The sequence below is a fragment of the Larus michahellis genome, chromosome 4, assembly GCF_964199755.1.
Source record: "Larus michahellis chromosome 4, bLarMic1.1, whole genome shotgun sequence".
NCBI lineage: Eukaryota > Metazoa > Chordata > Aves > Charadriiformes > Laridae > Larus > Larus michahellis.
Window position 1 is genome coordinate 28,745,811 of NC_133899.1, and position 14,426 is coordinate 28,760,236.

Below are 14,426 nucleotides of genomic sequence, written 5' to 3' on the forward strand. Positions count from 1 at the left end.
TACCTGTCTCCCTGCCGGAGCCTGGGGAGAGCTAACCCTATCCCCGCTGGAACCAGGAGAGAGATTAAACTTTTAACTTTGCTGTGGTCTTTGCTGTCAGCTCTGTGTGTCAACATGGTAACTCTTGAGTATTACACACCGCTAAACCTCTGCCTCTCCAGAGTTTCTTAGGCATCCAACCATAATGCCTAGTTAGTTCAGTTCACAGTATAGCAGAAAATCCTTATTGCCTGTCAGAGGATGTTATACCATCTAGCTCATAAATCGTGATCACAGCACAGTCACAGTGGAACTACGTTGCTCGCATGCTGAGTAAGATTATGTCTTTCTGAAAAAAAATGGATAAATATCTTCACAAAAAACAGACTATAGTTCATACAAAGTATTTTAATGAGGCCTTTCGTTCTCTGTTTTACGTACTGAAAACTCTAAAAATTTGATGTGTGCAAGACCTATAGGAATCTTGCAAATTATTAAACTTATTAGAAGTAATGAATTATTATGTATACTAATATATCACCTTCCCCTTCCAAGAATAGCAGGATTTTTATGCCATTTACTATATGCTAAGCTGTGAAGTATGTATAGTATGTCTAGTTATATTATATACTTAATACAGTGTTGGTTTTTTTCTAGGACTGATGAAGAAAAAACTCCCCTTCTCAGTGTATTTTCTTGCGCTAAAATTCTGTCTCAAATTTGCAAGAACAAGGTGGATTTGCAGATGCGTCATAATAACTGGTATTCAGTGCTAGGGCTGATGCTGTTTAATGTATTTACTTTAACATTTATATTAATCTCTGTAAAAGTTTTCTTTTGTTGTCTTAGGTTAACGATTTTATGCTTTTTGGTTAAAAAATATTTCTGAATGTATTCAAGTCTAACCAATAGTTACCTTGTCTCTGAGCTCTGAGAATGGCCATTTCCAGATGCCTCACAGTAGGTCCAGGATACCCTGAAGACAGTATTTAAGTTGCTTATTTTGCAGTGCAACTGTATTTTTGGCATTAGTAGATTTTTAAGACCAAGGGGTAAAAATAAGATTCTCTAGATTGACTTTACGCATAAAGCAGGCAAGAAAGCATTATGTGGTAATTTCTACATCAATTTTATACCATCTCTTTGAGGTACAACAGATTTTACAGTAAACCATTCAGATTAGGATTAGTTTAATCTAATTTTGCTTATTTACAGTGTAGATAACCACATTTGAAGTAGTCACCCTACATTCCATTTATAGACAGTGTAGAAACAAAAACAGTTTGTGCACATGAGTTACCTAACAGTTCAGAGGGTTACTCTAGCTTGAAGTGAGTCATATCCTACCATAGAACCCAGCCAGTCACTAGAGATGGAGATATCACTGTTGCTGATACTGTTTTGCTGGTATGAAACCCAGCCTTAGTGTTTGTTTAAAGATTTCAAGTAACAGTGAATCTACCAGGTGTCTCCTATCTCTGTATCATGTCTATCTTATTTCCATAACAAATTTGGCTACTATCAGATTTCTCCCACTGGTTCTTATATTGTCTCTTTCTAATGTTCTAAAGGAGCAGAACCAGATTTTCTAAAGGACCAGAAGTCTTTTCCTTATTTAGTCAAATTCATTCCACTTTCTCTCAACTTAGAGAAGTTAGAGAGAAGAGAGAAGTTAGAGAGAAGTTAGGTTGAGCTTCTTAAGTGTCTCATTATAAAGTGTTTTTTTTATTTCTCATGACATTCTAGTTCCTTTCTGAACATTTTTCATTATGTCCACACGTTTTTAATATATGGCCTCCTACATCTATACAAAAACTTCCATCGCTGGACTGATAATGACATACCCAGAAATAATTCCACTTGCCTAATCCTACTCACTAGTCCAATGGTTAAATGTTATCTGACATGCGTGTCCTTGCGGTAACAGTACAAGCTGATAATCATCTGGTTTTCTATCATTAGATCTAGTCCTTTTCAGTGTTCCTGAGAACACTGTCTTTCATTGTGTGAGTGTGAATTTCTCTGTTCCTAGCTACAGAATTTACAACTTATTCTATGCAGAAATGTGCTTTTTAGATAGGGCCACCATGTTAGTCATTATAAAACTGTTCTTAATAGCTGACCTTACTAACATCTTTATGTCATCTCTTCATTTACCAGGAAGGCACTCCTGCTCTTTTTTGCTAGGTCATTGAGAATTTCAAGCAGAACATAATAAAAATACTCTGTAAAGTAATGATTTTCTTTCTGCAGTTAGATTTTGAGATCCATCCTCTAACCAGTTCTTGTCTATTTAACAAGAGTTACCTTCACTTTTGGATATCATTATTTTTTTATTACATTCTCAGACAGAAGCTACTAATCTTACCAATACATTTAAATTTTAATCAAAAGCAGTTTAACATTAATTTTTGTTTCCTGTGCACCATACTGGCATCTATTAATAAGGCCATTAAACTGTAATTATTTACTGTGTTGCATGTCAGCCTTCTGTGATATCTAAGAATGATATCAAGCTAACTGGCCTATTCTGGTCATCTTATTTATCCTCAATACTATTATAACTTTAGTTCATTCATAACCTTCTAAAATTTTCCAAGCATACTATCATTTGCATAAAATGAATTGATGAGTGGCTCAGAAAGTTCTTCAACTAGTTGATTAATATCCTTGATTGAAAAATGCCTGCTTTAAAAATGTTAACATGAGTAGTTCCAGTTTTAGATTATTTTTATTTATTAATAAAATACAAAGTGTTTCTTTATCCATGTAAATTATGAGCATCTTATCATGGTTCTTTACAAAGGCAGGGAAAAATATGCATTGAAACAACCTTTCTCTTCTGTATTCTGATTGACTATTTTAAAACCCTTAGGTAGGATTAAGCATTGCTTGAATTTCATTAGGTCCTGATTATAATCTCTGATTACATTAGCCATCAAGTTTTCATTGACATTTTTATCTTTCATTTTCAGTAATCTGTATTTCTAACAACTGTTTTATTCTTACCGCTATCATTTTTCCTATTTTTCATTCACTTCTGCTGTAGTGGCCGTGGCCTGATCCAGTAGGGCTCATGAATATTTGCTTTAGTCTGTAAACGTAAAAGGGTGGAGATTTTTTAACTGTCAATGAAAAAGTGTGTAATAATGGTGTTTAGTGTTTAACCTTCTGCGTCTTCAAACCTCTCCTAACTTGCCTTCACATTTTTTAGCTTAAGTTTTTGTGTCACTCATTTTGCTCATGACTGCTTTCAGCATATGAAAATTGCCCTTTTTAAAACACTAAGGCTATAGAAACGATGTGCTTATGAGATACACTTGCTCGTTTTTTTAAAGAATAGCCTCCTAAGGCAAGACAAAGTCCTTAATCTACTTGCTTCATTTAAGGATTCCAGTATATCAAAGGAGAACGTCAGTGAAGCTTCAAGAATACTGAACAAATTTTACAGAGCAAGGACACTGGTGGCAAGGATAATGACAGAACCAGACTGATTCAGGAAATTGCAGCCAGCTCCTTTGCATTCTCTCCCTGATCAGTTGAGATTGACCCTGAGAATTTTTCATTAGAAAATTCAGACATAGCCATGCTTAGCTTATTTATTCTGCCAATTTTAAACCCTAGTTTTTTCTGATGTCACAGAAGTATAATGTTGAAACATTAGTTCTCCTAGTAAATTCTATAAACATGAATTCTCTAATGCATATAGCAACACAGTTTTCTAATACTGACCCTTCAAATATACCCTGCCCTAAAATGTAGAGGCTTAGGTATATTTCATGTCTAAAGCCAAATGAGCTTTTCCATGTGCATATTGAACTCTCTTAACTAATCTATTTCTTGTGATCAGGCAGGATTAAAATTTCACAGAGTTCTACTAAATATCAATATGTAAAACACTGCAAGAAGAGGGCTAGTAAGTCTAATTTCAAACGACCAAACATTGACAATAACCCTTTGAACAGTATCTCTCACCTTGAAAGACTACCTAAAATTATAAACTAATTAAGCAGGCACTTGATGCGCAGCAGGACTGAAGGAAAATGGTTTGCCTTAAGAAAGAGCCTTGTGTTTGGGTTATCCAGTGCCTAACCAGATATGAGCTCTCAGAGTTTCTCAGATCATTCAGAACAGGTCTCTCCTGGATCCTCTAGGGTCTGGCATTGTAGCTGAGCCAATATTGCAGCCTTTCCTTCACTGGGATCATCAGTTTATAACTGTAATTCAGCTGCTTGTTTTCATGGGTTTGGTGGGAAGTCGAGTAGTGCTTGCCTGACAGATAGGGCCGAAACTCACCAATAGGTTTCAAAATTAGTGGTTAAGGCTAGCAGATGGATATACAAATAGCACAATCACATTAGCCTTGTTTCCTTAGGAAACTGAGCTAACAAAAACCTCAAGAGTCAGTGGAGGAAGATCCAAGGTCATCCTAACCAGTTCCGATCCATCAGCTGAAATCATGTAAATCTACACAGTATGAAAGGTTAAAAGCTCCTCTGTCAGTTCAATTTGTTATTAGAATATAGAATAGCTAAAGGAAAACACATTTCTGTTGATAAGTGTAGCATTTCATTCTGTGCATTAGGGAGTTCATGGTTTAGAAAAATTGCCAAGAGAATTAATGCTTTAGCAGATGTCATGTAAGTTTCGTGACATCAGAGAGAAGGGATTCATAAAGGGTAAGACAAATCCTTTGGAAAATAAAATAATATAGCAAAAAATGTTCTTTAGTCATCACCAAAGCCAGTCTAATGGCACTGAGTATTTAAGTGATTATTTGTCTTAGATACAATCTCAACACAATAACGCTGGATATTTTGGGCCCCCACAGTACAATTTGAATTTTTTGATTGGGACTCTGTGATCTTTTCTCCACTGTGCGATGATTGGCTAACATACTGTAGTATTATCAGAAAGGGGGAGTAGTAGTCATACAAATAGATTATAGTGCGGATCACTGACAGCCTTGTCTTTACATGAAGCTTGCTGCCAGGTGTCTAAAGCCAGGTCCTGTATAAGCAGTCATTTCACAACCTGGGCAGCAAAGTACACATTTGGTATCAACATTTATTTGTTTCTGTTCAAGAATATTTCAAACAAGAAAACTATTGAATTTGTTAATCTGTGATATAGAGAAAAGCGTATTTAGTTCGTATATAAAAAGCATGAAGAACTATAAAGTTAGGATAAACTGTGCTCTGACTTTGCACTCGGACTCTTCTAGACTAAATATCCAGCCTTGGTGTTAGGCTGAAATCCTGTTTCCGTTAAAGTCCTGTTGTAGAATGAGGATGCGTAAAGCAGACTAGCCAATAAAATAATCATGTATTGAAGAAATTGAACAAAACTATCTAAGATCTAATGCAGACAAGAAAAAAATTCCTACGTTCAGATAGCTTCAACTGCAAAGGTATATTTGAGAGCTGGCATACTTATGTTTTAGAGCTCTTGTTTTTGGAGGAGAAGCTGAACTTTTTTGAATTCTATTAGAGTAGCTCTGTTGTATAATGGGGAAATATCACATCCTGCATCCAAGAAGTTGCCACTGATGATAGCAGGAAATGTACGCATAGAAACTGAGTACAGAATAAATAGGTGGAATTAATGTACAGATTAATTGACTGGTCAGTTTCTTTCAATTCTAATACTGAGTTTTATTACAGATCACTGTCTTAAATCTGCATGACCAACACTCTTCAATATTTCCATCCTGGAAAAACAAGAGCATTTAAGATGAGCATCATTTAGCAACAGCAATTTCACACAAATAGAAGGAATCGAGTCTTATCTTAACCTCCAAGAACTACATTTCAACACTAGATGGTACTATATTTACCGTGGTAGTGACAATGCAGGCTGTTAAGCTGGGACACAGCAGAAATGTTTCTTTATAGTGAAATATTTTAGAGGGAGAGTTTTTCGTCGCTGACAACAGAGTGAGTTTTTCAAATATTAAAAAATCTGAGTGTATCTTTAGCAGAACTGAAGAAAGGGAGTGAGGCAGAACAGTTACGTTCCAGCAAAATAAGTATTTCTTATTAAGTGTGCATATTTTTCTATGTTTCATGATCTAATTCGCCTACCGATGACTGATCTAGTTACAGTCGGACCCAGTAACACCGACTGTGTTACTTGTAACTTGTTTTACCCTCAGTATCAGCCACCTTTTTCTATTACAGCTCACTTTATAGCAAGTGAATCTTGTTTATTTCTCAAAGAATTTCAGAGCTCACCAAACATTCAAGACATAGAGTAAACAATAATCATCAGCCTCAAAAGACGTGTTTGAAAATCTCATTACATTTCTATTGAGAACAACAGAATCACATCTTTATGTTGGTTTAAAGAAAACTTACTCCCTAATAGAGCTATACATAATAACTTTGTTTATACCAACCAAGATATATATAATTTAAAGGTAAATATTTACTATTTCAAAACTAATTTGTTCTTTATTACATTAGAAATACAGTGTTTCCCCACTTGTTCAAGTATAGAGGGCGCTATACTTAAACATAGGTGGGTGCTGCATTTGTCCATCTTTACAGTGGAACCTGAACTGATGAGAACCCCAGTCTGACATTTTTGGATTGATACTCACTCCTGAGAAGGAGGTACTGAACCCTCCAGGTGGATTGGGTTCAAAATGTTTTACAGAGATAATCGCGTACGAGGTAGGCTAAATCAAGGTTTACAATCCATGGAATAATTCTGCAACTCATGTCAAATAACCAACAATTACACCTGCAGCAGTTCCAGTTCTTTTCAGCTTACCTGGAATGGTAATGTATGTATTATAAACTTTGTTGGCTGGATTCAGACACTAATTGGAGACTGAGGCCCGAATTCTTAGTTATGTTCAGACTCTGTAAAACCATGTGAGAACTCAAAAGCTTTTAAGGCAATGTTGGTATGGTTTTCACTCACTTTAAAGGCTTTATCTGTGGCTTGAGTGTTGAAAAGTGCTATTAATCTAAATGAAGATATCCGGATTTTGTTAAGCGATTTCTCAGTTTTGAGTCATGCGGATGCCAGCTGAGGAAGGAACCGAAAACAAAGTATTTTGAATGCACCTATATATGGATGTTTTAAAGGTATATTAATAAACCCATGCTTTTTTCTACTTGGCGTTTAACTAATCTGATGATTTTGGACATGAGTAGCAATTGAATAGTCTGGAAACATATTTGTATTATTCCATCTTCTCAAAGCTTAGATGGCATCGCAGTAGCAAATTATTCTGTATGTAGATTATTACTACAACTTTTTAAAAAATAATTCTTTAACAAATCAAGACCCAGCTGATCAAACTTGTTAATATGTGCGTAATCTTCTCATATACTCCATAATACTCCTTTGTCTGTTTCTGTCTCTCTTTAGTAATTTTGGGGTAGAAATTGCCTTTTTTTGTAACAATGCCTAGTACAATAGTGTCCTGGCATGTTGTTAGGATTCCCAAGGCTTTAACTGCAATTTTGGAGCTTAATAATTTCTAACACCTAAGAAATTAGTCTACATTACTTACAAATCTGTATTGCAAACTGAGAGAACACAGACTATCTCCATTAATTTGTTCCATAATAAAACAGTCATCCAGATCTGCTCATATGAAGACAAAATAGCACTTTTTAAGTTACTTTGATTTTAAACATTTTTAATTCATTGAATTGTACAATGTTTTTTGCCTATATTACTGGATAGTTCTAGATCTGCATTAATATAGCAGACATAACTTCAAATGCATTTAACAGGAGCCAAAAGAATAAAAAAGTGCAAAAGATTTGTTTGGAGGCAAACTCACCTCTGACATGATTGCAGGTAAAAGGGGACACTCAGACTTCACGGAAATGCAATAATTAAATTGGACAACCTCTAATATCAGGTGCACTGATTTTCAGAAATGCATTATCTATTAAAAGTAGCATCTAATATTTTAGTTACAACTTGAAAATGTAAAGCTAGAACATGTATTCAGCAAATATGCCTGATAATTCCCTAGCATTTGTAGGCCAAATTCCCTTGACTGATCCATAGTGTAATATTTCATCACAAAGGGTTATTTTCCACTGTTTTGTCGAAGAAATATCCTTTCTCTAGATGCTTCAATTTTTCATTTTGGGAGTGGTGCTGCCTGCACACAGTTTGACAGAAAATATCTAGGAGAGATAGGGTACTGGCTCCAGACCAAATATATCTAGGAGAGAGATTTTATTTGATCAAAACCCATCTGATCTGATTCCTTTCAGAACAAATTTGGCCAAAGTGAGAACAGACACGTATATATGTGCAGTGCTGCTTCTCCAATCTTCTGATTTCATAAAAACCTGCCTTGTCCATTGTAGCTCTACATGAATTCAGAGCAAGAATGACCTGTGATTGGCTGAATTAAATGCATCCTTAACCGACCACTAGTATGGGCACCTAGTGAGACAGTCACTCTTCTGCAACAGAAGTATTTTGCACAGCAGTAATCACATTTGTTTGCAGACATCATCCTGAAATTAATCTTCAGGGAAGTATTTCTATGGGTTGTATGTATGTATTTGTCTTCTTAGAGATATATTTGTATTTTATTCTTTCCCAGCATCCTGCATCTGTCAGTGAAAGTCCCTATCTGATGTAACACGTGAAGACAATTTTCATGGCATAGTCCGTGATCATCTTTTGATCTCAAATAGCCTAGAGGGCCTTCAGCAACAGTATCACCATGCCAGAAATATCAGCGTCAATACTCCTGTGGAATTGAGTAGGTCTTGTTCATAAAGAAATTGTAACCCCTTTTCATTTGACTCTTGGTTTCAGGAGACTGTTTTAAGATGTGCAGACACGTACAAGTATTTAAACGTTCTTGTCAGGATTATTTTCTGCAAGGACATTCATTCCCTGGAGGCTTTGTTGTAAAAGGTTGGACAGCAATAGGATAACACTGAATACGTGCCTTTTAAGGTATTACAATTGCAAGCCCTGAGTTTCTTAAAGAGATGTATCAACAGCACAGTTAGGAATTCCTAAAAATTACTTGAGAATGTCCCTCTCACCAATAGAGTATCCTGCTTCTACCATTGAGTAGTAACAAGTACCTTGCAAGCAGGCTTTGACACAGCTGAGGTACACAATTACAATCCATGTGGTGCTTTGGGAGGCCTCGGGGTAAGTGGAGAATGGAATATTCCATCTGAGCAATTGCAGCTCCAGTGCTGCTGGAAAGCAATGAAAACAGCCTAAGAGCTACGGAGCTGGAATTTCAGTAATGTGATATAGAAGCAAACAGAGCACCCTTGCCTTTGGTGTCAGAATCAAATAAGTTGTTTGCTACTGGAAAAAGAACTGTGAATTTCTTGTGAGATTTTCATCAGGGTGCTTCTTTCATAGGAGCATGTTGCATTTCTTACCCCAAAGCCAGCATATTATGGATCTGCTCATGCTATATATCTCATTTCTATCTTATTTTTCCATGTTACTTGCATTCTCGATCCGTACTTGCCTTTTTTTACTTAATTCTGAGCTGTAGAGCTGGTGCTAGCAGACCAGTTTAGAAATATCTGCACTGTGAATTTACAGAACAATAATCTCATGTTCTTCACTGGTTTAATCTTCCTTCCTTATGCCAAAGCGGGTTAATGACACAGTCTTTTCTATTTTTTGTAATAATATTAATGATAAACTAATTTCCCTTGATTGAAAATAGCCTTTAATCTCTCTGTTGTTTGTGGTTTTTTGTGTTGTTTTGTGTTCTTTGCAATCAGCACAAAGATGATTGCAACCACTGTTTCAATTTTACAGTATTATTGCAGTCATCTGATCCAAAATCAATGAATTGCACCAAATCTTTTTAAGCACTTTAAATGGACCAATCATCTTTCTAGAGATCAAATTTCTGAATCAGAAGAATGTAATTGGCAGTTTTGCTAATGTGTTAGCAGAGGAACATTCTGTTTGATTAATTATGTTTCCTTTTTACAGGTATTGTGTCTGAACTACAGTCACATTGAATAAATACTGCCTGGACAAAAGCTCCCAAATCAGGTAACAGACAGCAGCTGTACTGAAAGGTGGCCTCTTGTGGCTATGGACAGCAAGGACTTGCCAATGGAAGCAAGTACCATCAGCTTTTAAAATATACTTTTATCTTTCCTTTACTGCACAGAGGAGGAAAGAGGTATCTTCAGTGTCAATAGCTTTGGATCTCCCTTTTTTCCCCCTCTCCTAGCTTGAAGAAACCCAGTATATAAGGGGTTTCTTTGTTTTGCACGCATATGGTATGTTTGGCATCATCTGGTTGGCTTTTCTGTCCTGAGTTCTTTGTGAACAACTTGTTAGGCCACTTCTTCATCAAACTAACTATACCAGTCTGCTGTCCTCTGTTCTTTGGATCCTATTGCATAGGTGGTTAGGCATATATTGAAGTTTTTTCACCTTCCTGCAACGGATTTCATTTTGAGTAAGGGTACCATCTGCCTCTCTCTGGTTGCTGGTTTGATCTGGGAGAGTGTGTGCATGTGCCTCTGATCAGATTGATCATTCATATTCTGTTTTCACTTAATTATAGGAATATATTCAGATAGTGAGGAATATATTGAGATAGTATTTCAGTAACTTGAGCCTGACCTGTGGAAATTCAGCTGCCTTACACTTTATAGTATCCTGATGGCCATCACAACCCCTTGTTAGAATCAATGAGTTCAGCCAGTTCAGACTACAGTACCTTTTATGGACATAAAGAAGGCTTTTGTATAATCATCCAAAAGTCTTCTGCAATGTCGTGTGTAGTCTAAGCAGTCATTCATTCTGCCATTAAACTCCTTTCCTTTGCTCATTTCATAAGTGATATTCTTTTCATCATCCTCTAAAGGAGATGGTCATACTTCTTTCTTTTTCCTTTTGCCATCAACGTTAGATCAGCCTGTGTCCTAAAGAGCATTTTCAAATTACCTTTCAGTTTGCATTTCTCATCTGTGCACTCTTTCAGGACTGAAACTTCAGGGACCTGTCAGGATTCATTTACTTATTTCTACATATATAAGGCAACATCCATGGTCAAGTTCAGTTTTATGATATCAGACGAGTCTTGCAAAGTCACCATGCAGAATTCCTTCTATACATTGATCAAGTTTTATGAAAGTAACAGTGACAGAGCATCAGAGAATCCTGCAAAATCTGTTTGTTGTGTGCATACTTCTTAAGACTTCACCCAGCTCTTCTTGTCTTCATTCTTTGCATATGCTCAGCATCTGGAGCGTGGGAAAAACATGAGTCTGTTTTCAGATTTTCTGGGGAAAAGGGACATTGGCAGAAGTACACATGGATGTGGACTGTCTGGGCTTCCATCATAGTGTGACAAATTTCTGTGCTCATTTTGCTTATCTGCTTCCTTATGAGAGATGAACATTCTTTACACAGACTGGGGGTTCAAAAAGGACTTGAAATAAATGTTCAGTAACTGTAGGAATGCCCCTCTTGTTGATGGGACGGATTTTTTTTACACTAATGCCTTCCAGCCTCCTCCCCTTTCCCTTTTTAAATGATGACAAATTTTAGCTTCCTTGCAGGCCACTGAAACTTGGCTGATGTTCCCAAACATAGTGTAAGTCAACATAAATACTCCATGTTGTTTCTCAGCCAGCTTTTTTAGAATGTGACTTACTCAGAGTCACTGATATGAACACGTCAGATTCTAGCTCAGCAGCTGCTACTTAACAGCCTTTAAGTCAATACTGGAACGGAAATTATTTCATTAGTACTGTATGATATGAATAACATTGCCCCCTTTTTTCCCCACAAATACAGCACAAAAGTATTAAGTAAACAACTATGCTTCATTTAAGGTTTATTGATACTTCTACCATGTTCAGTTAGTAATGATCCAGAACCATTGTCAAGATTACGTCTGTTATTGATATACTTTCAAACTATTTCTCAGTGCCCCCTGAGGTGCATTTGCTCTTTTCATCAGTTTTTTGGAAGTTTTTACTTCTTACTGTCAATTTCTTTATTTTTCCATTTATTATAGCTGCTTTTAATTACCTGCTAAGTGGATACTATCTTCTTTATGAATGTTGCCTTCTTTATCAATTGTGAGATATTCTAGGAACAGAAATGTTCTTGAACCTTCCTCAGATCCTCTTGACACTTTCTCCAGAAGTTGAATTAGCTCTTACTTTTTGTGACTTTGTGAGATAAGCCTGAGTAAAGCAGAAAATATACATAGTACATATTTACACATCTTAACACAAATTAATATTACATATTAACTTACAGTGTGGATATTGTTTTGTTTGTGATGTATGATTATAATCAAGTCATGTCAACTACCTGCTCAGCAATCACCAATATTTAGTGGTTTTATGGAAATTGAGATTGTAAGGAAGAAGCAATGCTAAAATTACAACTCTCTTTTCCATTCTCTTTTTTAATCTATTACCTCATGCTACCTAATTACAGGTCAGACATAACAGAAATTAAGCTTTTACAAGCAAATTAGTGGAAAATGTTGTTTTATTTTGCCCTATTTTCATTCAACTGTCGTGAGAATACACACAAAGGTTGCCATAAGTATTTTACGAAATTAAACAGCGGTTTACAGCTCTTTTCTTTTCATGTCCTCAGACTTCTGTAAGCAGAGGAGGGGGTTTACTTATTCGTTTGATTTTCATGGTCTGGATGCAGAAAGCTTCACCTAGCTTCCACAGAGTAGAAGTCTCTATGTAGTATTTCCACTTCCAAGTGGTATAATTTGTTTCATTTCTCATCAGATTTTTTTCATCATATACAGGTGTAATTCCTATGAAACCTGTTCCAGAGATTAGTGAAATTGCAGTCATGCATATATACTCTTAATAATTTTTATTTTTTTTTTTTTTGTGAGGGGGATGGGAAATGCTGAAGTTCTTTTGTCCAAGGAAAATTGTGCTTGATACTCTTGTTTGTTTTATTGGTTTAGGGATGCAGAATTTGGAGAAAACCTGCTCCTGACAATGCAGAGTTTGGAAGATTTTCATCTGGCCTATAATGGAATTACTAACATGGCCCAGCTATAGCTTAGCAGGCTAAAAAACTGGAAATTTCTGGTTTTGCAGGGTAGATGGTAGCAGCTTTTCTGTATGTGCTCTCAAGCATTTTACAGTACTTTCCTTATGTCCAGCCTTCAGTTTGTGCCTTGGATTTGTAGGGCACAGTCTTCTGTAGTCTTGACCCCAATAAGAACGATTCCCTGGCTTAATTCTTGCCCTGGCTCCAAGATCCTTCAGATATTGAACAGTGAAATTCTTCCATACTGCACCACTGTGCCTCACTTGCCTCTTACAAGGGCAGACCAGGGCAGCCAGCATGTGGAAGATCTATTTGTCAGCTCATGGCCAGCAGCAAGCTCCTGACGGAGGAAATCTCCTCTCACTATAAGCAATACCAACAATAATTATTAACCTAGGTGTTGTTCCTCAGTATGCTCATATTTTATTTAGGAAGATGTTTTGCTTTAAATAGAGATGGCGGATACATAGATGAAATCAAACACACTGTCTTCCACTGTCAGTGAAGTGGTCCAAAACAACATACAAGAAATTTGGAAAGTTTATGAGCTGCTTTTGCTTAAGATAATTTTTTGCTGGAAAGGAATCCAAATCCATTAAAGATGATTCCATGTATTTACTCTTGCTATATTAGGAAGCTATATCAGCCAAACTGAAGGACTTAAAGGTTTCTGCAGTTTCTCCATTTTCTTCAGGAGTTGGTATTGGACCGTAACCGCATTAAAATGATTTCACAAGGTTTCATTGCTAGACAGAATGGTCTTTTGACTCTTCATCTGGAGCAAAACTGAATACAAGAACTGAACAGTTTACAACCTTTGGTAAAATTACAGAAACTCTTTCTGGACTTCAACAGAATTCAAGTACAGTATATTTTTATTAATGCTGTAGATTCAGTGGGCTAAATACGGTGGACTGTTTTCAGACAAAATTATCATTTTCTTCTATGGATTTGCCTGAGAAAAATGACCGGTATTTTCCTCAAGATATATATACCAGTTGCAAGATTTTGAGAACTTCTGACATGTGGTGTATTTTTTAACTTTTGGACAGGAATCATCTGAACTAGAAAACCTTCAATTTATTCCCAGCGTTAAGGTGATCTCAAAGCACGGAAATCCAGTGAGTATATTTGTTTGCATTGTTAAATAAACTAGATGTGTATTTCATTTTATACACTGAATATTTACTCTTTATAATCATTAAAACTGTTAGGAATTTCTCCATAACCAGGTCATTCCTAAGTATCTGCTATTGTTTTAAGGCTGGAAGCTTCACAGTGTGTGTGATGATCACATTGCCTCACTGTGACTGTCTCAGTGCCATACTATGATCAGGAGGCACTCTTTCTTCAGCATACTGTTCTTCATAGTGATGCAAAATAAATTTAAAATGTATGTGTTTGCATGAGTATGTTGC

At 36.2% G+C, this 14,426-nt stretch overlaps 1 pseudogene; it reads left to right on the plus strand.

Moving 5' to 3' along the window:
- Positions 1-6,064: 6,064 nt before the first annotated feature.
- LOC141743068 (leucine-rich repeat-containing protein 9-like) lies at positions 6,065-14,159 on the plus strand (annotated as a pseudogene).
- Positions 14,160-14,426: the final 267 nt, after the last annotated feature.